At 51.4% G+C, this 27,384-nt stretch overlaps 2 long non-coding RNA genes across 5 annotated transcripts in view; one reads left to right on the top strand and one right to left on the bottom strand.

Moving 5' to 3' along the window:
* The window catches only part of LOC144768252 (uncharacterized), a 215,675-nt gene that overhangs the window by 148,875 nt on the left and 39,416 nt on the right, over window positions 1-27,384 (bottom strand). For 3 of the 4 annotated variants that reach the window (XR_013598510.1, XR_013598506.1, XR_013598507.1), the window contains exon 1: window positions 21,488-21,584. The exons of the other annotated variant lie outside the window; for it this stretch is intronic. This is a non-coding gene — a long non-coding RNA (uncharacterized LOC144768252). Of the gene's footprint in view, window positions 1-21,487; window positions 21,585-27,384 lie in introns of those variants that run through there. 4 annotated transcript variants of the gene reach the window in all.
* LOC144768262 (uncharacterized) overlaps window positions 1-27,384 on the top strand; it is a 93,385-nt gene that overhangs the window by 41,664 nt on the left and 24,337 nt on the right. The gene's annotated exons all lie outside the window — the stretch shown is intronic.

Raw genomic sequence — 27,384 nt, 5'->3', positions numbered from 1 at the left:
ATGACATCACAAAGTGCCTTTCTCTTAATTGTAATTACAAATTCATTTTTTAACATTAGATTGTATTTGAAATGACTATTAATAAGAGTCTTTGAAATATATTAATGGCTGCTTCCGAACCAAAATTATCATTATTAAAGGTAATAATGTATCACAGTGTTTTCCAGTCTTATCCAAAGGGGGTGCATGGAATCAGTCTGCACAATAATTCGATCAATCATAGTATTTATAGAGCGCACTACATACCCGTGAGAGTCTCAAGGCGCTGGCGGGGGGGGGGGGGGGATGCTGCTACTGTTCGAAGAGCCAGGTCTTGAGAAGTCCCCTGAAGGTTAGAAGGTCTTCGGTGTGCCGCAGGCGGATGGGGAGGGTGTTCCATGTCTTGGCGGCGAGGTGGGAGAATGATTTGCCACTGGTGGTCACTTTTGAAGCGGGGGACGGTGGCGAGGGCGCGGTCTGCGGAGCGGAGCTGGCGGGTGGGGATGTAGAGGCCGAGTCGGCTGTTGAGGTATGCTGGTTCGGTGTTGTGGAGTGCCTTGGGTGCGTGGGTGAGGAGCTTGAAGGTTATCCTCTTGTTGATGGGGAGCCAGTGCAGGTCTCTCAGTTGGGGTGTGATGTGGCTGCGGTGAGGGATGTCGAGGATGAGGCGTGCAGAGGCGTTCCGGATGCGTTGGAGCCATTTCAGGAGTTTGGCCGGGGCTCCTGCATAGAGTGCGTTGGCGTAGTCCAGTCTACTGCTGACGAGGGCCTGGGTGACCGTCCTTCTCATTTCGGTGGGGATCTACTTGAAGATTCTGCGAAGCATGCGGAGGTGTTGAAGCAGGAGGAGGAGACGGCGTTGACCTGCTTCATCATGTAGAGGGTGGAGTCGAGGATGACCCCTAGGTTGCGTGCGTGGTCGGTGGGTGTAGGGGGTGCTCCTAGAGCAGTTGGCCACCAGAAGTTGTCCCAGGCCGAGGATGTGGGTCCAAGGATGAGAACCTCCGTCTGAGTTCAGCTTCAGTCGGCTGTTTCTCATCCAGTCGGCGATGGCCTGCATTCCTTCATGGAGGTTGGTTTTGTTGGTGTGGGGGTCTTTGGTGAGGGAGAGGATCAGCTGGGTGTCGTCGGCATAGGAGATAATGTTGAGGTCGTGTCGTCGTCCTACGTGGGCGAGTGGTGCCATGTAGACGTTGAATAGTGTTGGGATGGGGGATGAGCCTTGGGGGACGCCGCAGATGATCTCGGTGGCTTCAGTGCGGAAGGGGGGGGGAGGCGGATGCTCTGAGTTCTGCCGGAGAGGAAGGAGGTGGTCCAGTCCCAGGCCTTCTCTTGGATTCTGGCGTCGTGGAGGTGGGTTCTTAGTGTGCGGAGGCAGACCGTGTTGAAGGCTGCTGACAGGTCCAGGAGGATGAGGGCCATGGTTTCTCCACTGTCAAGCAGGGTCCTGATGTCGTCGGTGGCAGCGATGAGGGCAGTTTCGGTGCTGTGGTTGCTTCAGGACCAAGACTGGGACAGGTCCAGGATGTTGTTTTCCTTGAGGAAGCTGGTAAGTTGTTTGTTGACGGACTTTTCGATGACCTTTGCCGGGAACGGGAGCAGGGAGATGGGTCGGAAGTTCTTGAGGTCCTTGGGGTCCGCCTTGGGTTTTTTGAGTAAGGCGTTGATCTCTGCGTGCTTCCAGCTCTCTGGGAAAGTCGCTGTCTCAAAGGAAATGTTGATCGTTTTCCGGAGGTGGGGTGCGATCGTTCTGCTGGCTTTGTTCAAGATGTGGTGTGGGCAGGGGTCTTACGGGGATCCGAAGTGGACGGTGTTCATGATTTTGATGGTGTCTTCATCGTTGATGTTGGTCCAGGTCAGCAGGTGGTTGGTGCGGGTGTTGAACGTAGGAGAGGGGGTCTCAGCGGTTGCTGGGGTGGTGATGGCATTGAAGCGGTCATGGATGTCTGCGATCTTGCGATGGAAGAAGGTGGCCAGAGAGTCGCATAGGGTTTGAGACGGTGGGATGTCGTTGGTGTTGGAGCTGGGTTTGGAGAGTTCCTTCACGATGCTGAAGAGCCCTTTGCTGTTGTGTGCATTGTTGTCTAGGAAGTCTTTGAAGGAGGTCTTTTTTGTGGATCTGATGAGGCGATGGTGTGTGCGGGTGGCGTTCTGAGCTGTGTAGCTTTCCGGTGTTTGTTCACGGGTCCAGTTCTTTTTGAGTTTTCGGCAGGTTCGCTTGGAGGCCTTGAGGTCTTCGGTGAACCAGCTGGCTCTCTTTCTGGTGTGGGTGTTGGGGGGTTTCTTGAGCGGGGCGAGGGTGTTGGCGCAGTCGTCGATCCAGTGTCTGAGGCTGCGGGGTCGGTCGGGTCTGCTGGTGGGCTCTTAGCGAGGGCGGTGGTAAGCTGGTCCTCGGTGACCTTGCTCCAGTTGCGGCGAGGCATCTGTTGGGTGTGGTGGTGAGTGGTTGGTTTCCGGAAGGTGAAGTGGATGCAGCAGTGGTCGGTCCAGTGGAGTTCGGTGGTGTGGTTGAAGGAGACATGGGTGCTTGCTGAGAAGATGGGGTTAAGCGTGTGGCCGGCGGAGTGGGTAGGTGTTGTGACGAGTTGTCTGAGTCCAAGGTTGGCGAGGTTGTCGATCATGGTGGAAGAGTTGGGGTCGTTGTTGTTCTCGAGGTGGAAGTTCAGGTCCCCAAGGAGGATGTAGTCCATGGAGGAGAGGGCGTGTGTGCTGATGAAGTCGGCGATGGAGTCGCTGAACTGCGGTCGGGGCCCGGGGGGTCTGTAGATGAGGGTGCCTCTGAGGGTGATGTTGGGGTCATTGTGGATCTGGAAGTGCAGGTGTTCGGCGGTGCTGAGGGTGTCGTTGGTGTTGGTTGAGACTTTGAGGGTGATCCTGTGGATGATGGCGATTTCTCCTCCTACTCCGTTGGTGCGGTCCTTGCGGGTGATCTTGTAGCCTTCCGGGATGGCTATGGTGATGTCGGGTGCCGAGGAGGGGTTCAGACAGGTTTCCTTCAGGAAGGCGACATCTGGGGCGTCGGTGTCGAGTAGCTCCCAGAGTTCGATGGCATGTTTGCGGGCGGAGCGGGTGTTGAGGTTTTGGGGTGGTTGGCGAGCCGGATGCTGGTGAAGCTGCAGATCCGGCAGGAGAAGGGTCCTTGGGTGCGTTTCGGGGACAACCTGGTAGCAGGTGCGAGATCGTCCGGCGTTGAGTGCGTGGAGTCGTAGCGGAGGCGGGCGTCGTGGTGTGTGTGGGGGCCAGCAGTCCTGGTGCTGGGCGCGGTCCAGGTGCGGATGGGTGCGGACGGGCGCAGACGGGCTTGCCTTAGGTGCACTTTCGGCGCGCCAGCGGCTAGGCCGCTGCGCGGCCTCTATATGAAGGGCTGTGGGAGGGAGGAGCAGCTGGGAGGCGGGAGCGGGCTGGCGAATGGGTTTGGAGGGGGGCGGGGCCGCAGGAGAGTAGCGGCCGGAAGCTGAGGGGGGGAGCGAGTGGGGGTCACAGAGGCAAGGGACAACAAGAGAAGGAGGCATTCAGGAGAAAAAACGGGCACAAAATACCAGCAGTGTTGGCACAGAAAATAGTCAAGAAAAACAAGGCAGGCAGTGCAGAGGCAAGTGAAATAAAGCAGAGAGCAGGCGGGATACAAGTCAACTGGCGGCTGCAGCAGCAGTGCACAGGTCACACAGGGGGCTGCGTGGCGGTGAGGGGAGCGACCGGCCTGGTGACAGGGTCAAGGGTCCCAAAGGTTATGCTGTCCACAAACGCCAGTCCTATCATAGGGTGGAAACTGCGTGACGGCCTATCTTGAGGGCAGTGAGCCTCACTGTGGATGACTTATAAACATTTAAAAGGAGGCGCGGTCCTGCCACGGAGGGCAATTTTCACAGGTCGATTGTGCACTTTACCTGCACAGCCAGGCTGCACAGGGCAGGCCTGCAGTCATGTTTACAGTGTCGCTGTAGTGGATGCATAATAGGTGCTGCGGTCCACTGAGGACATTTAAATGACAGGCCCTCGGTACACATTATGTACCATATACTACGGACATATCGGTTCATTATGGTAAAATGGCAATTTCATCATGTTGAAATGAGGAGCACAGACGCTTTACAGCTGGTCAGCAAGAGGAAAGTGTACAGACGTCTAGAGCCAGCAAAGGCAGTCGATGCAAAGATATGGGACAGAACCGCGCAGGAGGTGGTCACTTCCAACATGTCATGTAAAGTTCTGTGATGTCATCATTACATGACTTGCTTCCTTTCAAAGATGAAGCATTTCTGCCTCGGGCCGCCAGGGAAGGGCCCTCAGGCCACCAGGGAAGGGTCCTCCGGCCCCCATAGAATGGCCCTCAGGCCACCAGGGAAGGGCCCTCCGGCCCCCATAGAAGGGCCCTTGGGCCGCCAGGGAAGGGCTCTCGGGCTGTCCGGCAAGGGCTCTCGCTTCTGGTGTGCATCCCACAGTTTACATGAGAGTTCTGCCAACATCTGTTTTACAACTGCCTAGATATGGTGGGCCAGATGAAAGATCATTCCAAATTGCAAGTCGCAATTTGCACTCATTTGTGAGTCAAAAATTGCGAGTCGCACTTTGGAATGTACAACAGTGTCAGAGACACTGATTGTGATTCCCGATGGAGTCGCAAAATGCGAGTATGAATATTAATGAGCCTCTCACAATGTGCGACCCCATCGGGAATGGCAGGCCCTCCCAGGGATAGTGGCCTGCTGGGCTCAGCAGACCTCCATGTCTGGGACTGCTTTTCAATAAAGCCACATTTTGTTTTTTAAGCAGCGCGTTTTCTTTAAAGGACCACTGCCGGCCCTTTAAAAATCTTTTCAGAGCCCGTCACAAAGGGGAAGGGATCCCCTGGGGATCCCTTCTTGTTTGCGACTCCATGTCCACCCTCTTGAAGAGGGTGGTAATTTGCTTGTGTTTTGCGACCGCATTTGCAGGCGCAAAACATTGGTACATGGCTTTGCGGTCGCTATTAGGAAGGGAACGCCCCTTCCTAATAACTAGTTGCAAAACGTATTTATCGAGACTCAGTGAATAGGCTTTGTGCATGGCCCTGTAAGTTTTGCATGCTCAAACGGGTCATGCATCTGGCCTGGTGTGTGCCAAAAGGGAGAGGATGTGGCCTAACGACTAGAGCTGCCGACCTTGAGTTTCCTGTGATTCTGGGAAAATCACTTCATCTTCCTGCTCTTAAATGAATGTGCCCTTGTGTAGCGTCACCAGAGCTCATGTGAGGCACTGCAATGCCTTCGGGTCAAGTTCGTGCTATAGAAATATGCAGAAAAAAGACATGCCACGGATTGACGCAGGCGAATGGCGCTCATCTTACACCTGGCTCTGACGTCACCACAGTCAGAATGAGGACCCCACCAACCAAACATCAAAACAAATATCTTTCTCTACAGACCCCCCAAAAATGAACAGCACGTGTTTGTTGATAGACTCTGTAGAGCCTTGAACGGGCACATGGCCTCTTGCCTGCAGAAGTATGCATTTCTAGCACAGAGGCCAAGGAGTGAATGTGCATGGAGACTGAATTGCAGACGGCTCCAGTTTAGCAGTACGCCCAGGGATGACAGACGAGTGATGGAATGGAATGAAGGGGTTCCCGGCACATCATCAGGCGCTCTTGCTCTCGCAGGGAGAGTTCAAAGATTGACTGTATAAGACACCTTCAGACAGGCATCCCCCATGTGGCGTCAACATATAGCCCAGGGGCAGAAGAGGCCTGCAGACTGCCCACACCATCCCATAAACCAGTGCAGGCCGTCTCGGCCGAGAGGCCCTATAATGAATGGGAATGCGGGTGAATGTGTCCTATTTCAACAAACAGCGCTGTCAGAGTCGCCAAGGAATGGATGGGCAGCATGCTGACTACGCTTTCTACCGGCCTGCTCGCTAGGGCTTGTGGGACAGCGAGGCGCAGAGTGGTGGAACGTGTCTGGGGGGTGTTAAGCCTCGGCGTACCTGGCTGAAAAGCTGTAAAAGCATTGAGTACACACCCTACACTGTCTGTGAGCTCTCGAAGTTTGGGCCCACCCTCCCCTAGACGTGGGTAGGCTCTCCCTCCGAGACCTCCGGTCTCACCCTTTTTATTTATTTATTTTATTTATGCATTTTTATACAGCGCGGACTTTACCCGAAGGTGTCAGAGCGCTTCACAAAAGGAACAGAAATGGAACATAATGAGAAACATTACAAAAGCATACGTTACGTTACATAAAGTAATAGTGACATTTGTGATCAAACAATATACATGAGGTATTAAAAATTGTGAGCAACCAAAAATACATGAGGTAGTAACGGTAATAATGACAATTGTGAGCAAACAGAATACATGAGGTAGTGAAAGTTGTGAGCAGCCAAAAATACATGAGGTAGTAAAGGTAAAAGTGACAGTTGTGAGCACACAGAATACATGAGGTAGTAAAAAATTGTGAGCAACCAAAAATACATGAGGTAGTAAAGGTAAAAGTGACAGTTGTGAGCACACAGAATACATGAGGTAGTAAAAAATTGTGAGCAACCAAAAATACATGAGGTAGTAAAGGTAATAGTGACAGTTGTGAGCAAACAGAATACATGAGGTAGTGAAAGTTGTGAGCAGCCAAAAATACATGAGGTAGTAAAAAGTGCACAGGAAGAAAAAAGTGACAAGTGTGCAGTTACAAGAGAGAACCAAGTATCATTTGAGGTGTAATACTGCAAAAGGTGCTAGACACTCAGGCACACGAACAAGCGTTATGTAGGCAAGGTGGCACTTGTGCAAGTATCAAAGATAAAAACATGTGAGAGGTAGCAAACCGTGTGTTACAAGGGCAAAGTGGAGTGTGCATGTTACACAAGGGCACCAAACACAGGTACATGGAAAAAACTCCAAAGAGGCAGACACTCCAACCCCAGGAATACCCTGGGAAGGCACTTCCATGGGCATGGAAAATATCAGTAGTGGGAAGTCTTCCTCCAAATACCAAGAGGACGTGAATCACTTTTGGAGGTGTCTCTGGAGGAGGATAACTTTGAGGTCCCTTTTGAAAGCCTGGGAGGAGGAGGTGGTCCGGAGCTGAGGCGGGAGTGAGTTCCAGATTCTCACTGCGCTGCCTAAAAAGGATTGGGCCATTGTTCTCTCCTTCTTGAAAGTGGGAGGTTCAAGTAGAAGATTCTCCGCATTGCGTGAGGGTCTAGAGCCTCCAGAGAGTTTCAGTTTATTCGCCAGGTAGCGAGGAGAGGAGGAGTGCAAGGCTTTGTGGGTGATACAGGCGGTCTTGTAGATAGCTCTAGCCTCGAAGGGGAGCCAGCGAAGGGTGGATAACATTGGAGTGATATGATCGCTTCTTTTGGCCCCATAGATGAAGCGAGCTGCTGAGTGGAAAACAGACTTAAGTGGGGACAAGTGGGATTTGGGGAGGCCAGTAAGAAGAGAATTGCAGTAGTCTAATCTGGAGAGGACCAGCGATTGCACCAGGGTTATAAGGTCCTGTTCCGGGAAGAAGCGTCTGATTCCCCAAAGAAGGCGCAGTTGGTAACGAGCAGATTTTGCAATAGAATTGATGTGGGGGTTAGATTGAGTTTTTTGTCTAGAATAACTCCAAGGGATTTTGCGCTGTCTTCAATGATGGGTTTAGTGTTGAGTAGATTCAGCTGATCCATCCATGATTGAACCGGGGGGGGGGGAGAGAGTGAGGAGGAGAAGAGGAGGAATTCAGTTTTGGAGGGATTCAGAATCAATTGATGAGTTGACATCCAGTTTTGGATGGAGTCCAGAGTAGAGCTTAGGAAGGAGAGATCATGGGTGGAGGCAACCTTGAGGTAGAGTTGAGTGTCGTCTGCATAGAGATGGTAGTGAATCCCGGATTTGCTTAGGAGGTTTCCCAGTGGTTCTAAGTAGAGATTGAACAATGTGGGTGCAAGTATAGAGCCTTGAGGAACACCCTGACCTACCACCACAGGAGAAGAAAGACTGTTCGCAATTTTGATCATTTGGGATCTGTCAGAGAGGAAGGATGCAAACCATTTAAGCACAGTGCCCTCCATGCCCATTCTCTGTTGAAGGATATTGAGGAGGGTGTTGTGATTGACAGTGTCAAAGGCTGCAGAAAGGTCCAGGAGAATTAGAAGACAGGACCCCCCGAATCGAGTATCCTCAGCGCGTCATCAACCACTTGCAGTAGGGCTGTTTCAGTGCTGCAGTTTTGCATGAAGCCAGACTGACAATTGTCAAGAAGATCATTGTCCTTGATATGACGAGAGAGTTGTTTTGCTACACATCTTTCTGTGATCTTCGCAAGAAAGGGAAGGTTAGTGATGGGGCGGAAGTTGTTGAGGTCCTTCGCATCAGCAGTGGGCTTTTTAAGCAGAGGGGTGACCTGCCCAGTTTTGAAGGGGACAGGAAGGGAGCCTTGCCAGAGAGAGAGGTTGATCAGAGTGGCCCAATAGGAAAGGGAATGGGTATAGAAGTCCAAGGCAATGGCACTGGGAATAGGGTCAAGAGAATGGTTGGAGGGCTTTGTTTCGCGTATGCACTTGAGAAAGGCATCTTCAGATATCGGGTCAAAGCTCTGCCAGATGGCTAAGGATTTGCGCTCCTCTGGAGGTGTAGGATGCGCGACCTGATCCACAAGTGATTTCACTTTTTCATCGAAGAAAATAGCGAAATCCGCTGCTCTCTTAGTAGGATCCTCCACCTCGGAAGAAGGGGGAGAGCAGCTCGGAGACTTGACGAGCTCGAATAGTTTTTTAGGTCTATTTTTGGCGGAGTCAAGGAGGGTTATGAAGTGCGCCGCTTTCTCAAGGAAGATATGCTTGTGGTACCTGGATCTTGCTGTGCGAAGCATGGCTAAATTGTCTGTGGAGGGCACTTGCCTCCATTGCTTCTCCAGGAATCTTAGCTGCTTCCTTTCCTCATAAAGGGATTTGTTGAACCAAGGTGCTGAGGGAGTGGGCCTTATCCTTTTGCTTTTGAGTGGAGCGACGTTATTAATTTCAGCTGCAAGAACTGTGAGGCATTGGGAGGTGAGATCGTCAACAGCTATGTTTGGGTCTAGCCTTGGAAGTGATAGCAAGGCTGATTCACAGAGGGGACCGACATCAATATTTTTGGCATCACGGAACCAGGAGATGGCCCTCTTGGGTTGGCCAAGAGTTATAGAGTGTGAAAGTTGAAGAGAGAATGGGATGAGGTGGTGGTCAGACCAATCAACATGGAATGGGGAAGAGGTAGAAAGCATGCCTGCTTTAGAAATAACAAGGTCCAGGATTGCACCCTTAGAGTGGGTTGGTTCAATGCAGTGTTGGATAAGATCGTTTGTAGAAAGGAAGGTGGCCAGAGAGTTCGCAGAGGAGTCTTGCGATACGCCCCAGTGGAGATTAAAGTCACCCACCAAGGTCTGATTGTCACTTTGTGTATATTGGTCGCTGATGAAGTCAGTGAGATCCTCTATAAACGAAGGGCCACTACGAGGCGGGCGGTAAATGATATGGAATCTGAGTGATGGACGGTGTTTCAATTGAAGCTCAAGAGAAAGGCATTCAAAGGTGAGGGAGGAACTGCTTGGAGAAGCCTTAAGTTGGAGGGCGTTTCTAAAAATGACTGCCACACCTCCCCCCGTGTTGTCAGTTCTGTCATTCCTAAATATGGAGTAACCTGTGGGTACTAGGAGATCAAAAATAGAGTGAGAGGTATCTTTGAACCAGGTCTCAGTGAGGAAGAGCATGTCAAGATTGTGAAGGGTGATGGTATCGGAGATTTCAAGTTTGTGTTTTACTGCAGATCTGCAGTTGTGAAGCATACAGCGCAGCTCTGTCAAGACTGTTTTGGTGACGGGGGCACTTGGGCTCTGCAGGGTGATTGGGATATTGTACTTATGTGGGGGTGCTCGGGAAGGTTTAGGTGGATGCTTTGTTCTGACAGAGGTGATGGTCGGAATAGTGTAGATAGTGGGGTTACTAGGGTATGTCTGTTGAAGGAGGGTGGCGTTCAAGGGCTTGTGTGAATTCAAGACGTTTACGGACGAGAGGTTGGACTTGGCTGTATTGGGGTGAAGGGGCAAGGTGCATCTCATGGGAGGTTGAGAGGGAGTAGAGGTGCATGGATGGGTGGAGATCTTAGAGCATAAAAGTGAAATGGCAGCTGTAAGCTGGGAAATGGAGGTGATCAGAGAGCCTAGCGTATTTTCCAGTGAGAATGAGGCAGAGCACGGAAGGTTGGGTGGCTCGATTGAGACATGAGGTGGTGGTATTGGTGGTGGAAGGCAGGAAGAGGCGGGGGGACAGGAGGTAAGTTGGGGAGAGGTGGGGGGACAGGAGGTGAGTTGGGGAGAGGTGGGGGGACAGGAGGTAAGTTGGGGTGTGGGGTTCACAGGTGGAGTAAGTGCATTGGGCGTTAAAGGAGAGTTGTCATTGTTGGTATCGCAAGAGGGAGAGGAGTTAGGGACAAGTTTAGAGGGAGAAAGGTGCGGAACACGGCGGTAGGGGAGTAGGAGGGGGAGGCCTGAGTAGCGTTATGGGTATACCCTCCCCTCCCCTAGATGTGGGTAGGCTCCCCCTCCAAGACCTCCGGTCTCACCCTCCCCTAGACGTGGGTGGGTTCCCCCTCCAAGACCTCCGGTCTCACCCTCCCCTAGACGTGGGTGGGCTCCCCCTCCGAGACCTCCGGTCTCACCCTCCCCTAGACGTACCCTCCCCTAGACGTGGGTAGGCTCCCCCTCCAAGACCTCCGGTCTCACCCTCCCCTAGACGTGGGTGGGCTCCCCCTCCGAGACCTCCGGTCTCACCCTCCCCTAGACGTGGGTAGGCTCCCCCTCCAAGACCTCCGGTCTCACCATCCCCTAGACGTGGGTGGGCTCCCCCTCCAAGACCCCCGGTCTCACCCCGCCTGGGCCCTCAAAGCACAGGTACGGGCCCCAGACGCCCAGGGGCCGCTGAGTCCCAGCGCACCCTCACCTACCCTGTGCTCCTCGGCAGCCTCCTGGACGGGCACGGCGGCGGTGCTCCCTGGACCTGTCGCACACCACGCAGATGGGGGTCCGGTACGTGGTGCAGAACATGAGCAGCTTCTCCCCGTGGGCCCCGCACAGGTGTCTGTCCGGCTCCGGGAGGCCCCTCAGCCTCGCCACGATGTTCTCCAGCTGCCTGTTGGGGCGCAGGAGGCCCCCGGGGGCCACTGCCCTGCACTCGGGGCAGTGGGAGCCCTGCAGCCCCCACCAGGAGTGGGTGATGCAGGGGCGGCAGAAGTTGTGTCCACACTCCAGGGCCACGGGGTCCCGGAAGAGGCTCAGGCAGACGGAGCAGGTGGCCTCGTCCCTCAGGGCCTGGAGCTGGCCCGCCGTCGCCATGGCCGGGAAGTCCAGGAGGTAAGTTTCGTTTCTGGCGTGCTGGGTGTGTCCTCCTCCGAACACACCTGACTGGTGTCTGTGTGTCCAGGCTGGGAGTGTCCCTGCCCCGCCCAGGCACCGACCCAGGGACATCTGAAGGGTTCTGGGGCCCCTCCACCGACCCAGGGACAGCTTAAGGGTTCTGGGGCCCCTGCCCCGCCCAGCACCGGACTCAGGGACACCTGAAGGGTTCTTTGGCTCCTAGGGACACCTGAAGGGTTCTGGGGCCCCCAGTGACACCTGAAGGGTTCTGGGGCCCTCCTCCTATTATCATCCTTGGAATGCATTGTTCTATACATTTAAACACCAAAATGGAGAAAAAAAACACTGGAGGGTTCTGGAGATATAAATTATACAAGAATGAATACATCAAAGGTGAAGTAGGCACAGGAACACAGGTAAGAGAAAAGGGCTTAATTTAGTATTTGTGGCTGAGCCACCGAGCAGAGCAGCAAGCAGGAACCGGGGAAACTGCACCTGGCAGTATTGGAAAGAGTGACTCGGACATCCCAGCAGTGAGATTCCCTAACCTGGACATTCCATAATAAGCACAAAACACTACATTGGTCTTCCCTAAAGAATACCTAAACAACCAAAAAGAGGTAAGAAAGAAGAAAGGTCAGTTAGAGAGAAAAGAGAAAAAAAAAGAAAAAAAAATAAGAACAAGAAACAAAAGAGTGCATGGAAACAAAAGAGGTCATAGAATGAGAAACAACATCTATTTCCTACAACATAAGGGTAAAAACTTAGCTCGAGCACTGCGCCTCAATTGAAACTGGCCCACACAATCTCCAATTTCATCATGAGATTCGTTCTTATTATTACTACTCTCATTCTCCTCTGAATCCTTGACAACTGTACGATATTTAACAAGAAGGCACTTGTTCCACCATTGTCCATTAGCTAGCTTCATAGCATCCCCATTCACACCAATGACTTTCACCGGAGAACGGAAAAAATTTCCTATCAGCCTAATTCTGTGAAATGTGTGGTTGATGCAGGAATGACTAGTATTGATGAGGAATCTGTAGTTAGAGATCTCTAGAAAGATGGTTGTAGTTGTGCATGATGATGGGGTTATTGTTGGAAACACAGAACTATGTAAAGACCCTTATGTAGAAATTCTGTTGGGAGATCGGGTAATTAAACTCTTAGTGGACTCTGGAGCACGTATCTCCATGATCACTTTAGAATTATACAATGCTGCAAGGCCACATAGACCCCTTCTCCCACCCGACAGCAAGGCCGTTTCTTATGAGGGTCGTGAAATAAACCTTTTAGGGTTTGTTGAAGATATAATGGAATTCAAAGGAAGAAGAATTGTAGGAAAACTGTATGTAGCTCACAAGGAGTTAAATATTTTAGGATGGTTTCATCAGGTTTTATTTGGGATGGTGCTCAGACCCGGGACTGCTGAACAGGTTCTAGCTCTAAGAGATTGCCCTGACAATGAACGTTTCGTTAACCGTTTCCTAAATGTTTTCTCTGGAGAACTCGGGAAGATAAAAGGTTTTCAACATAAGATCATTATGAAAGATAATGCCAGGCCTGTCAAACACAAACTAAGAAATGTTTAGTTTAGTGTTAGACAAGACCTTGAGAATGAGCTGGACTCATTATATTCTAAGCGGATCATTGAGCCGGTGGAGTCGTCACTCTGGTTGTCTCCATTGGTAGTAGCACGGAAGCAGAATGGTGAGCTAGGGTATGCGTTGACCTTCGCTGCCTCAATAATGAAATCTGGGTGGACTCACATCCTCTCCCAAATATCAATGAATTGTTGGCTGGTTTGAAAGATGCTACGGTGTTCGCAAAACTTGACCTAGCGTCTGCCTACCATCCGGTAGAGTTATCCAAAGAATCGAGACATCTCACAGCTTTTATTTCCCCTTTTGGAACATACCAGTATGTCCGCATGCCGTTTGGACTATCTTCAGTGGCCTCTGTGTTTCAGCGTCTCATGTCCAATATGTTGAAGGGAATTAATGGAATTTCCGTTTTCCAGGATGATGTCCTTGTTTTTTCTCCCGATGATTACGCCCATGATTCCATTCTCAAAGACAATTTTTCTAGTTTCCAGACAAATGGGGTGGTGTTACGCAGGGATAAATGTGTCTTTCGGACAAAAGAGGTCCAATATTTAGGTCATGTTGTTAATGAACATGGTATTCTACCCAAAAATAGTTTAGTTGACTCCATTGTCAAATCAACACCCCCATCTGACAAAGCAAGTCTCAAGTCTTTTCTTGGTTTGTGTGAATTTTATTTGTGTTTCATACAGGATTTTGAGAGCAAATTAAGACCATTATCATGTATGCTGATGAAGGGTGTCATTTTTGAGTGGAATAATGAATGTCTGAAGGTATTTGAGTGGGTGAAGCAACAACTGCCAGAAGTTGAAGTAGGTACAGGAACACAGGTAAGACAAAAGTGCTTTATTTAGTATTTGTGGCTGAGCCACCGAGCAGAGCAGCAAGCAGGAACCGGGAAACTGTCAACTGGCAGTATTGGAACACCTGACTCGGAACTCCCACGCAGTGAGATTCTGTAACCTGGACATTCCATAATAAGCACAAAACACTACACAAAGGACTTTCACTAAACTACGAATAAGCCACAGCAAATTCAATGCATCTGACACAAACCTTTTCAAGGAAGACTTGTGTGAGTGTCAATGCAGTCAATAGAAGTACGTGGGGTGACCAGCTCTGGCAGGGACCAGCTCCGGCAAGGAGGTAGTCAGGGCAACCAGCTCCAGCAGGAAGGTAGTCAGAGAGGACTAGCTCCGGCAGGGAGGTAGTCAGTGGGACCAGCTCCGGCAGGGAGGTAGTCAAGGGGACCAGCTCCGGCAGGGAGGGAGTCAGGGGACCAGCTCCGGCAGGGAGGTAGTGAGGGGGACCAGCTCTGGCAGGGAGGTAGTCAGGGGGACCAGCTCCAGCAGGGAGGTAGTCAGTGGGACCAGCTCTGGCAGGGAGGTAGTCAGGGTACCAGCTCCGGCAGGGAGATAGTCAGGGGGAACCAGCTCCTGCAGGGAGGTAATCAAGGGGTATCAGCTCAAGCAGGGAGGTAGTCAAGGGACCAGCTCCGGTAGGGAGGTAGTCAGGGGGACCAGCTCTGCAGAAAGGTAGTCAGTGGGAACCCGGTCTGGCAGGGAGGTAGTCCGGAGGAACCAGCTTCGACAGGGAGCTCTGGCAGCAAGGTAGTCATTGGGACAAGTTCCGGCAGGGAGGTAGTCAGGGGACCAGCTCCGGCAGGGAGGTAGTCAGGGGGAACAAGCTCCGGCAGGGAGGTAGTCAGGGAGGACCAGCTATGGCAGGGAGGTAGTCAGGGGACCAGCTCCGGCAGGGAGGTAGTCAAGGCGACCAGCTCGGCAGGGAGGTAGTCAGGGAGAACCAGCTCAGGCACGGAGGTAGTCAGGAGGAACCAGCTCCGGCAGGGAGGTAGTGAGGGGGAACCAGCTCTGGCAAGGAGGTAGTCAGGGTGAACCAGCTCCGGCAGGGAGGTAGTGTGGAGGAACCAGCTCCGGCAGGGAGGTAGTGAGGGGAACCAGCTCTGGCAGGGAGGTAGTCTGGGGGACCAGCTCCGGCAGGGAGGTAGTTAGGGGAGACCTGCTCCGGAAAGGAGGTAGTCAGGGGGACCAGCTCCGCAGGGAGGTAGTCAGAGGGGACCAGCTCCGGCAGGGAGGTAGTCAGGGGGAACCAGCTCCGGCAGGGAGGTAGTCAGGGGGAACCAGCTCCAGCAGGGAGGTAGTAAGGAGGAACCAGCTCCGACAGAGAGATAGTAAGGGGGACCAGCCCCGGCAGGGAGATAGTCAGTGGGACCAGCTCCGGCAGGGAGGTAGTCAGGGGGACCAACTCCGGCAGGGAAGTAGTCCGGGGGACCAGCTCAGGCAGGGAGGTAGTCAGGGGGACCTGCTACGGCAGGGAGGTAGTCATGGGGGACCAGCTCTGGCAGGGAGGTAGTCAGGGGGACCAGCTCTGGCAGGGAGGTATTCAGTAGGGCCCAGCTCCAGCAGGGAGGTAGTCAGGGGGACTAGCTCCGGCAGGGGAGTAGTTGGGGGGACCAGCTCCAGCAGGGAGGTAGTCACATGGACCATCTCCTGCAGGGAGGTAGTCAAGGGGTATCAGCTCAAGCAGGGAGTTAGTCAGGGGACCAGCTCCGGCAGGGAGGTAGTCAGGGGGACCAGCTCCGCAGGAAGGTAGTCAGCAGGAACCAGCTCCGGCAGGGAGGTAGTCAGGGGGAACCAGCACTGGCAGGGATGTAGTCAGGGGGAACCAGGTCTGGCAGGGAGGGAGTCTGGAGGAACCAGCTCTGACAGGGAGGTAGTCAGGAGGAACCAGCTCCGGCAGGGAGGTAGTCAATGGGACCAGCTCTGGCAGCAAGTTAGTCAGTGGGACCAGCTCCGGCAGGGAGGTAGTCAGGGGGAACAAGCTCCGGCAGGGAGGTAGTCAGGGGGAACAAGCTCCGGCAGGGAGGTAGTCAGGGGGGACCAGCTCTAGCAGGGAGGTAGTCAGGGGGGACCAGCTCTAGCAGGGAGGTAGTCAGGGGACCAGCTCCGGCAGGAAGGTAGTCAGGGGGACCAGCTCGGCAGGGAGGTAGTCAGGGAGAACCAGCTCGGCAGGGAGGTAGTCAGGGAGAACCAGCTCCGGCAGGGAGGTAGTCAGGTGGAACCAGCTCCGGCAGGGAGCAGGTGCAGTCCTCTTCAGCCCAGCCTCTCTTTGCGGGTCTCTCACTCGGTGCAGCAGTTGCAGTCCTCATTGGTGCAGTCGCTCCATGCTGCTCTCTCAGGGCGGCAGGAGCCGTCCCCATTGGTGCGGTCGCTCTATGCTGCTCCCTCAGTGCAGCAGGGCAGCACTCCTTTGGTCCTTCTTCCAATTGATAGAGATCTGAGGTCTGTGTGCCAGGGATGCCCCTTTTATCCTCAGGGCAATACACGATTGGTAGCAAATGAGCTACTATGTCCCCTCCCACCTCGTGACCACTTCCTGTGGAATGTGGCATCTGGCTACCCCAGGATGCACCACTCTGCCCAGTGTCAGTATGGTGAGACCCCTCTCTCGGTGTTCAGATCTCACTAGCCGACCCCTGGAGTGTGGTTACAGTTGGGATCTCTTATTTGCATCCTTTCTGAGATGGGATCCTGTAAGACGTGATGCCTTGGAATGTATTGACTTGATCTAGGAACAGATTCCTGCCTTGCTGCAGGTCATTTGCTAGGATACCGCTGGTGATCTGGACCTGCATGCCTGGCTCCCCACTCGACTATTGAAGATTTCTGTGTTGTGTGCCTGTCGAATTTGGACCTGATTGTGGCTGTGAATTTCATCTCGTTGAGCTGTGCCCTGCTGTGTTTTTCTGTTGGTAACATTTTTGGGTGATATTTGTGTAAGTGTTCCAGAGTTCCGGCTCGGCTGTTTGTTTGGCCTCGCATGTGTGTCTGGCTGTGGAGTGTGTTTTTTGCACTCTGCATCGTTGGACACTGTTCTCTCTGGAACATATCTGGGAAAGTTTTCGGCAGGAACATATTTGTGAATCCCTTGTTATTTATTTTCACTGGAGAACTGGTTTATACTCACGTGATGAGTGCGAGGAAAGAAATGCTTGAGACAGGCAAGAGTTGTGAGGCAAAACATGTCTGGCACCGTAACGTCTTCACAACGATGAGAGGATCGCTTGGAGAGGAGCACTTGAGAGGTTTGGTTTGGAGCTCGTGTGAAGAGCGCGAGGAGAGGAGCGCTTGAGATGTTTAGTTTGGAGCGCATTTGAAGAGCGCAAGGAGAGGAGTGCTTGAGAGGTTTCGTTTGGAGCTCGTGTGAAGAGCGCAAGGAGAGGAGCGCTTGAGAGGTTTCGTTTGGAGCTCGTGTGAAGAGCGCGAGGAGAGGAGCGCTTGAGAGGTTTGGTTTGGAGCTCGTGTGAAGAGCGCGAGGAGAGGAGCGCTTGAGATGTTTAGTTTGGAGCGCATTTGAAGAGCGCAAGGAGAGGAGTGCTTGAGAGGTTTCGTTTGGAGCTCGTGTGAAGAGCGCAAGGAGAGGAGCGCTTGAGAGGTTTGGTTTGGAGCTCGTGTGAAGAGCACGAGGAGAGGAGCACGAAGAGAGGTTTGGTTTGGAGCTCTTGTAGAGGAGCATGAGGAGAGGAGTGCTTGAGAGGTTTCGTTTGGAGCTCGTGTGAAGAGCGCAAGGAGAGGAGCGCTTGAGAGGTTTGGTTTGGAGCTCGTGTGAAGAGCACGAGGAGAGGAGCACGAAGAGAGGTTTGGTTTGGAGCTCTTGTAGAGGAGCATGAGGAGAGGAGTGCTTGAGAGGTTTCGTTTGGAGCTCGTGTGAAGAGCGCGAGGAGAGGAGCGCTTGAGAGGTTTGGTTTGGAGCTCGTGTGAAGAGCGCGAGGAGAGGAGCGCTTGAGATGTTTAGTTTGGAGCGCATTTGAAGAGCGCAAGGAGAGGAGTGCTTGAGAGGTTTCGTTTGGAGCTCGTGTGAAGAGCGCAAGGAGAGGAGCGCTTGAGAGGTTTGGTTTGGAGCTCGTGTGAAGAGCACGAGGAGAGGAGCACGAAGAGAGGTTTGGTTTGGAGCTCTTGTAGAGGAGCATGAGGAGAGGAGTGCTTGAGAGGTTTCGTTTGGAGCTCGTGTGAAGAGCGCGTGGAGAGGAGTGCTTGAGAGGTTAGGTTTGGAGCTCGTGTGAAGAGCATGAGGAGAGGAGCGCTTGAGATGTTTAGTTTGGAGCGCATTTGAAGAGCGCAAGGAGAGGAGTGCTTGAGAGGTTTGGTTTGGAGCTCGTGTGAAGAGCACGAGGAGAGGAGCACGAAGAGAGGTTTGGTTTGGAGCTCTTGTAGAGGAGCATGAGGAGAGGAGTGCTTGAGAGGTTTCGTTTGGAGCTCGTGTGAAGAGCGCAAGGAGAGGAGTGCTTGAGAGGTTTGGTTTGGAGCTCGTGTGAAGAGCACGAGGAGAGGAGCACGAAGAGAGGTTTGGTTTGGAGCTCTTGTAGAGGAGCATGAGGAGAGGAGTGCTTGAGAGGTTTCGTTTGGAGCTCGTGTGAAGAGCGCGAGGAGAGGAGCGCTTGAGAGGTTAGGTTTGGAGCTTGTGTGAAGAGCATGAGGAGAGGAGCGCTCAAGAGGTTTGGAGCTCTTGTGAAGAGCACGAGTAGAGGAGCACTTGAGAGGTTTGGTTTGGAGCTCATGTGAAGAGCGCGAGGAGAGGAGCGCTTGAGAGGTTTGGTTTGGAGCTCGCTTGAAGAGTGCGAGGAGAGGAGCCATTGAGATGTTTCGTTTGGAGAGACTGTGAAGAGTGCAAGGACAGGAGCGCTTGAGAGGTTTGGTTTGGAGCTCATGTACAGGAGCACGAGGAGAGGAGCGCTTGAGAGGTTTGGTTTGGAGCTCGTATCGAGCACAAGGAGGGGAGCACTTGAAAGGTTTGGTTTGGAGCTTGTGTGAAGAGCGCGTGAAGAGGAGCGCTTGAGATGTTTAGTTTGGAGCTCATGTGAAGAGCGTGAGGAGAGGAGCGCTTGAGAGATTTGGTTTGGAGCTCGTGTGATGAGCGCGAGGAGAGGAGCGCTTGAGAGATTTGGTTTGGAGCTTGTGTGAAGAGCATGAGGAAAGGAGCGCTTGAGATGTTTTGTTTGGAGCTCGTGTGAAGAGCGCAAGGAGAGGAGTGCTTAAGAGGTTCGGAGCTCTTGTAGAGGAGCACAAGGAGAGGAGCGCTTGAGAGCTTTGGTTTGGAGTTCACGTGAAGAGTGTGAGGAGAGGAGCGCTTGAGAGGTTTGGTTTGCAGGGCCGGACTGAGAACCAAAACCGGCCCTGGCAAAGTGCTCAGCCACCTCCTCCCCCCCTGCCGAGCTCTTTGCCAGGGCCGGTTTTCAGCCGATTTTGTTACCGGGCCGATTTTGCAGCTATGCTGCAAAAACGGCCCTGTAACAAAAACGGCCCCCAGGGGCCCAAAACTGGCCCCCACCCGTGCCGCGCACCGGGGGATTGCCCGGTGCCCACTACGGCCAGTCCGGGCCGGTTGCTTTGGAGCTCATGTGAAGAGTGCGAGGAGAGGAGCGCTTGAGAGTTTTGGTTTGGAGCTCGTGTAGAAGAGCACAAGTAGAAGAGCGCTTGAGAGCTTTGGTTTGGAGCTCGTTTGAAGAGCACGAGAAGAGGAGCGCTTGAGAGATTTGGTTTGGAGCTAGCTTGAAGAGTGCGAGGAGAGGACGGCTTGAGAGGTTTGATTTGGAGCTCGTGTGAAGAGTGCAAGGAGAGGAGCGCTTGAGAGGTTTGGTTTGGAGCTCGTGTAGAGGAGCACAAGGAGAGGAGTGCTTGAAAGGTTTCATTTGGAGCACGTGTGAGGAGCACGAGCAGAGGAGCAATGAGAGGTTTGGTTTGGAGCTAGTGAGAAGAGCACAAAGAGAGGAGCGCTTAAGACGGTTGGTTTAGAGCTCGTGTGAAGAGCGCGAGGAGAGGAGTGCTTGAGATGTTTCATTTGGAGTGCGTGTGCAATGTATACAAAAAGAGGGAGAGGAGATCTTTGTAGATCTAGTGGGCCAAATTACCACTCGAGACAAGTGGAAGGTCCAGGCCGCAGTTTGGGCCCTCAGATAACTGGTACCAAAGAGGGGACTGGGCTGTTCCTGGGATAAAGGTGCAGGTCACTGGGGAGTGGATATGTAAAGGTGGTTAAATGTTAACCAACCAGTGGGTACCCATTTTGTTGGATATGTTGGCCTCACACACCCTTGCAGGTGTCATGCTTCATCATGGGCAATGCTCCTCGTTGGGTGGGTGGTGCAATACCCAACGGGCTACACCTCAAGGAGGGGCTCTTTGGCGGAGATCTTTTTATCCAACTGCCCTTGGGTGAAGTGTGGGTGAGGGGCCAGAGTAGTAGTAGACAGATTGTGAAACTTAAAATAACGCAGGGGTACCAGAAGGAACTTTATTCGGGTGGACCCGTGCGCTAACTAAAAACAATAGTTAGTCTAGGAGGTCTGGAAAGTGATGTTTTCCGCACTCAAGACTATACTAACAAGTGAAGGTAGTGGTCGACATGTTTCTTGCTCAGGGCTTATTCACCCGCGATTCATCAGGACCTATAAAAAGTACTCGTTGTCTACAGTATTGCTGATCTATCTAATTATCAGTGCTTACATTAACAGTTAGAAAATGGAGTACCTGCATATACATTGTTCCATGCATGGTTTTGGAAACAAAAAGGAGAAGGTAGGGGATTACATCTCTCAAGCAGGTACAGTACAGTAATCCACATTCGTTATGACCTGGTGCACTCAGTGGCATGCTAGTGTTGGTGACTCCTAGCACGTGGTGAAAGTTAAAATCACAGTAGTGAAACATCTCAAGATGGAGCAGTAGTGGGTGACATGCTCAAATGGATATGAATGAAGACATTTCTAGTGACATTAAAAACATGAGGAGCAGCAGCGTTTAAAAGCAAAGGAACAGCAGTTTCGATCTACATGGGCCCAAAATGACCCCACTCACCTAGAGGTCAATTATAAAATGTAACAGCAGTGTCTGGCGGGATGGACATCGGTGAGTCAAGCCTCTGTAGCTAAGGCTAGAATGAAATTGAAATAAGGGAGGAAATGGGACAGTATACAAATTCAACTCCAACCACAGTGTGCCTCACTTGGTAATTCATCTATTCTCAATGTGCCTGGTCATGCAGGTATATAATACAGATGTTATCAGTCAAGGTCTGATGCATAAGCTTGTTTACCTCTATATATAGTGTTATATGTCTAGGTTAGTTGTGGTTCTCATTTTTCGACAGTTAGCTTATGCATATGGTACGGTGCAGTTAAATAGGCTGTTAAGAGTTCAATTGCTTAACCTGCCACTACTTATCTGGGAGTGGGTCTGGGCATCGGGTTAAGCAGTTACTCAGGTGGGATACTCCCAGTGTGTATGTTTACGCGGTCATGCTACCGCTCATAAAAGGATGTAAAACGTGTGGGCACATCAATCGCGGCCCTCGGTGAGTAAAAGGACAAGCAAAAATTGCCACTGCGTCCCTTATCGGTAAGCCTGAATATGAGCCCCCGTGCGATAATGCGGAACTGCTGGTGAGCGAATTGCTAAAGAGTACCGCAAATACAAATATGTCAAGGACGCTCTGTTCAAATTAGCCCCACTAACTGAGTGTGCGTTCACTTACTTGAAGCTCCCGTGTCCTCCTTATGTTGCCTACCCCTCTCCGCCAGGACAGGATAGAACCGAGGATCCAGCGGTTGCTGTATTTATTTTAAATGGGGGCGGGACAGGTCAGGAGGCTTTCCCGGCTCACTGTGGGTCATGTGATTAGTACAGTTAGAGGCGCGTCCATTTTGGAGTGGTGTCAGGAAGGTCTATTACCTATAGCTTAAACTAATAAGGACGGAACATCTCATGCGCCTTGTGTTAAGTGAAGATATCAACAAATCATTAATCAAGGTGCTTGCATGACTGCGGACTTCATAGCCGTCCGGGTGTACATATGTTCAAGCACACTATGCCGGGTCAGATATAAGTCACATTAGTGTGGTGGTAATCGCGTCGTAATGCCCTATTGCTGGCAGGGGCTGTGTTGTATTAGGCCGACGTGTAGTGAGCAACGCTGATGACTATAGGGTTCAGTATTTAGCCCAATTGTTCCTTTCAAGTTGATAAAACATACTGGTCCTAATTACTGGGGGAGTAAACGATCAGTCATCAGGAGCATCACCTAAAGTATGTGGAATTGTAGGTGACGATTAAAGGGAACTCCAAGGGATGTCCTCGTTCAGCCCTTTCCTGTCTGAGGCCAGACGATGGATCCATCTTTGCTCCCTAAAAAAGAGATTCTGTTTCGAAATGCTCGGGTTTGCTTCAATTATTAGCCATTTCATAGAATCGGCTGTGTGGTTAGTCTCTAAGTAGTGCCTACACATCTTTGTATTATTCTTCTTGCAGCGGAAGTTACTCCAATGCTCTGAGATGTGTTGTTTGATAGGTCGAGTGGTCATCCCCACATATTGGAGGCCACAGGGGCATAGTAGTAAGTACACACAGTTCGGTGTGTTGCAATTTGTGTGTCCCCTTAGCTCCCACGTAAAAGAGTCTGTGAGCTGGACAGTCTTGTGTATTGTAGTGAAAGGGCATGCACTGCACGAACCACAAGGGTAATGTCCTTTCACCGGTGGTAATTGCCACAGGGTAGTCTGGACCGCTGAATTTTGTTTTTTCGGTCTGGTGTTAATGAGTATGTCCTTTCCGTTTTTAGATCTCTTGAATGCAAACCTTGGAGGTTCAAGGGAGAGTTCGCCTGTACTAAGGATTTGCCAGTGGTGCATAATGATCTTCCTCACCGCATTTGAGGCTGGCGTGAAGGTGGTGACGCATGTCATCGGTTCATTGATTTTAGGGATCCGGACCCTGTGTTCTAGGAGTGCTCCTCTGTGATTATTTTGGGCTCTTTTCTGTGCTCTTGCTATCTCTCTACATGGGTAACCCCTATCAGACAGATTCCTGGATAGAATATTAGACTGGGTTCTGTCCTCTGATAGGCTGCTGCAATTGCGCCGTACTCTCAAAAATTGCCCGAAGGGTAGGTTGGCTCGCAACGCTTTTGGATCGTGCCTATTATAATGGAGTAGGTTATTGCGATCTGTTGGTTTTCTGAACATGCTTGTACTTAATTGGCCTTCCGTTAGTTTGATTGTCAAGTCAAGGAAGGAAATCTGTGTGTCAGAGCCGTTATTGTGAAGTGTAGGTATGTGTTCAGTGTGTTTATCCATTCAAAGAATTCATCGAGGGAGTCCCTGGTGCCATCCCAGAAGATCAAAATATCATCGATGAATCTCCTCCACAATTTGATGTTATTGTGGTAGGGATTGGTAGGGGAGTCAATGTGTTTGTTTTCAAAATCTGCCATGTAGACAAGACGCCACCGATGGGGCAAAAGTACTCCCCATCGATGTGCCCTGAGATGATAATACTTTCCTTTAAACTCAAAAAAGTTTTCAGTCAGTGCTAGATTGGCACATTCCATGACAAAGGCTGGAGGTGTAGGTGAGGTTCTTCTATGACCCCTAGAGAGGTCCTCTGGGGGATGTTAGTATAGAGGGCCTCTACGTCAAGGGTTACAAGGAGGTCGATTTGGAGGTTCCCCTGAAAAGTGTCTAGGAGACGTAGAACATCAGTTTTGTCCTGTATATAGGATGGAATGCGTTTCACCAGGGGTTGAAAGAAGTGATCACAAAATTGTGATAGCGGCTCCAGTACTGAATCGATGCCTGAAACGATTGGGCGTCCAGGTATAGGGGTGGTCTCCTTGTGAATTTTGGGGAGAGTATAGAAGTACGGAACCCTGGGATCTTTCTTAGTCAGGAATTCCGCCTCCTTTTTGGTAATCCATCCCTCGCTGAGAGCCGATTCGACAAGCCCCGCAATGGTGCGTGTGAGGCGTTCCGTTGGGTTAGAAGGGATTGGTGTATAGCACCGTCCATCCCCCAGTTGTCTGAGGCATTCAGTTTCGTAATCGGTGGTATTCATGAGGACGGTGGCTCCCCCCTTGTCTGCCTGCTTGATAGTTATCGCAGGGTCATTGGCTAAAGAGTTAAGAGTTTGTAACTCAAGTTTGGACATATTATGATGGTTATCGTGGTAGTCGAGTCTCGCAATTTCCTTGAGCACTGCTTGTTCGTATGTTAAGACCTCATTGGGACCCATCCCACTGTGGGGGGTGAAAGGTGAAGGATTGTGAAGACCGGAGTCTTCAATTGTCTCACTCTGTCTTCCGTCAAAGAAGGCCACAAGTCTAATTTTGCGAAAAAACTTTTGTATTTCGCATTCCTGTTTGAAGTGGTCTATTTTCGGAGTTAGAACAAAGCCAAGTCCCTTCCGTAGGACCTTCTCCTCTTGTGGGGTGAGTTGGTGCGCTGAGAGATTAACCACAAGACTCATTTTCGTGTGGTCTTGCTCCTGGTGTCCATCCCCTGGGCCGGAGGGTCTTCCCACTGTACCCTCTTGTCGGGTGCGTTTCCTCGCCTGCGCCCTCTGCCCCAGCCTCTTTCTAAAAAAGGCTGGTTATTACCCTGTGGGGCGAATTGAGGGGGATATTGGGGGGCGTACGGTCGTAATGAATGTGGGAATTGGGGGTATGGCCAGAATGGAGGACCCTGGTAAGGCATTTGTAGGTGGTATTGTTGTCCACGTCTCCCTCCACGTGTGCCTCTTCGTTGTTGTCGTTGTGGTTGCCAGTCGTCTCCACTGGAGTCGCTGCCACTGTTGGAACCCCTTCTTGAAGAGGCACTGGTGTCTGAGAGGTACCCTTATCCAGGTGGGACATAGTCGTCTTTTAAGTATGGATACACTTTTTCTTTGGAAAAACGTTTGATATCCTTTTGTAACTTGGTGATTTTTTGGTTCAACAAGTATTCCTTGTGTTGAGCCAGCTCTTTATTAAGTTCAGCCAGCTTCGTTTTAAACCCCGGGTTGGGGACAGAGTTTTTTAATGCGCTTTCCGCGGCTTGAATACGACTAAGTAATTCATCCGCTAGACGTTTCGCCGTGTTCACGATGAGGATGAGGAGATCATGGGTGCATTTCCAGGATATCTGGGACCATTCGATCTTGAATTGGCCGTCCTCCCAGAATATCCTCGGAAAGTTTTTTACAATCCAACAAAATGGATGCCCACTGGTTGGTTAACATTTAAACACCTTTACATATCCACTCCCCAGTGACCTGCACATCCTGGCGCAAACCAACACTCGGAGTGGAGCGCTTGTTTTTTATATAAAAAAAGAAAAGAATGGTTTTGTATGAGAGATCTCTATTGCAGAAAGAATATTCTTTAAGTCTGTCTAAGTGGGTGCTGTATATTTGTTTGTTGTTGCCTCCCCCTTGACGGTGTTAAAAAGGAAAAAGCGATTATATTGGAGGAGCTACATCTCCATTACCCCACCTGCCTGTACCGACAAGTTTCAGCCACCTAGAAATGCCCTACTGGGTCACTGGCCTTCCTCAGGATAGTGACCCCTCGTTAGAATCCTAATCCTTCTGAGTTTATTTACTAGATAGTAAGGACAGGTATGTGGCTTTACTTGCTTTTAAGTAGACACACTCAAGATGAGTACCTGAGTCTCATTATAGGTTCTTCATACTCGGCCCAGAGTGGGAACACCGCCCTATAGTCACACTTACATCAAGGTGGGGCGTCTCCTGGCAGTCCACCCTGCACCCTCCGATACCTAATCTCACCTTAGATAAGGCTGTAGAGTTAGCAGTAATAGAGAGTACTGCATCCTTTATTTCTTAAATGTGTCTTGTGGGTAAATAAGCCAAAGGTGTAGTGACTGATGTCTGTGCTTGTGATAAAAGGAACGAGGAAAAAAAGAAAAGTTAAATGTTACTTCTATGCTTTAGATGTGGTAATGCCAATCATTTAGGGAATTCATCGTCATGTCCTGCTCGTGATAAAGAATGTGTGAGATGTAAAAAGAAAGGGCATTTTGTAAAAAGTGTGCACTTCTAGGATGAAAAAGATCAAACCTAAGGTGGTGGGTAGTGCGAGTGAACATGAAGGGAGCACAGATAGTCTGAATCAAGCAATGAAAGTGTTGTTATGTACAGATGTAACTCAAGGTCAACCCCAGATTGTTAGCAGGATTAAAAGACCTTGCTGTCAGATCTTGGTCAATAACATAGGTGATAACATAATAGCAGATTTATGGGTCTCCTTTTACGCTAATAGGTATAGAGGATTGGAAAAACATTGGGAATGTGCAACCTGTAAAATCTTACATTAGACCCTTGGCGAATGGTGGTAAACCTATTGAAGAGGGGGGGGGGGCTTGGAAAAAGATATCATGACGGACGCCATCTGAACAAGCTCCATCTCACCAAGCCCAAAATCCAACAACATCTGCAATAAATCTCCCTCGGGCTGAGCGGACGATATTTATCCCAGTGAGGGGACATCCAGGCGACGATCTGGTGCCAGTGGGGTGGTGTCAAGGTAAGCGAGAGCCGGGCCCCAGCGGGAGCTGCCTCAGCCCTGCCCCCGTGGCCCCTGGTGCTCCACTGCCTGCCCCAACCGCGTAGGAGCCGTGACTTTAGAGAGCAACCCGGGGGGATTCGCACAGACAATCAACCCGGACCCCATGGTGTGAAGAAGCGGATGGAGCAGTGGTGTGGTGCCGCTGGACCCCGGGATGTGAAGAAGTGGATGGAGCAGTGGTGTGGTGCCGTCGGACCCCAGGGTGTGGAGAAGCGGAAGGAGCAGTGGTGTGGTGCCACCGGACCCGAGGGTGTGGAGAAGCAGATGGAGCAGTGGTGTGGTGCTGCCGGACCCCAGGGTGTGGATAAGCGGATGGAGCTGTGGTGTGGTGCGGCCCGACCCCCAGGGTGTGGAGAAGCAGATGGAGCAGTGGTGTGGTGCTGCCGGAACCCAGGGTGTAGAGAAGCGGATGGAGCAGTGGTGTGGTGTCGCCGGACCCCAGAGTGTGGAGAAGCGGAAGGAGCAGTTGTGTGGTGCCGCCCGACCCCCAGGGTGTGGAGAAGCAGACGGAGCAGTGGTGTGGTGCTGCCCGACCCCCAGGGTGTGGAGAAGTGGACTGAGCAGTGGTGTGGTGCCGCCAGGCCCCAGGGTGTGGAGAAGCAGATGGAGCAGTGGTGTGGTACAGCCAGGCCCCAGGGTGTGGAGAAGCAGATGGAGCAGTGGTGTGGAGGATCAACCAGATGGTTTAACAGTAATAGGGGGCAACTGGAATGACATTATGGCACCCATTGATCAATGGCGAAAGGCGGATCCAAGAATCGAAACTGCACTACTTGGTCTCCTCCCTGGGGTGGTCAGATGCATGGCGTGCCTATCATCCAGCAGAGATGGGCTTCACCTTCTTCTCGACGGTGCACGGGTCACTCTCTAGACTAGACTACTTATTCCTCCCACTTGTACATATCCATAGGGCCACAGCGGTCTCTGTCCTGCCCAGGGAGTCTCTCAGACCATTTCCCAGTGTTACAACTGGGGGTCTCTAGTTGGCAGAAGTAGTTACCTTTGACCAAATACATATCCTTGCCTCTAGTCAT

The sequence above is a fragment of the Lissotriton helveticus genome, chromosome 1_1, assembly GCF_964261635.1.
Source record: "Lissotriton helveticus chromosome 1_1, aLisHel1.1, whole genome shotgun sequence".
Taxonomy (NCBI): domain Eukaryota; kingdom Metazoa; phylum Chordata; class Amphibia; order Caudata; family Salamandridae; genus Lissotriton; species Lissotriton helveticus.
Note: the sequence above shows the minus strand (reverse complement) of the source record. Positions and strands in the feature narration are given on the sequence as shown.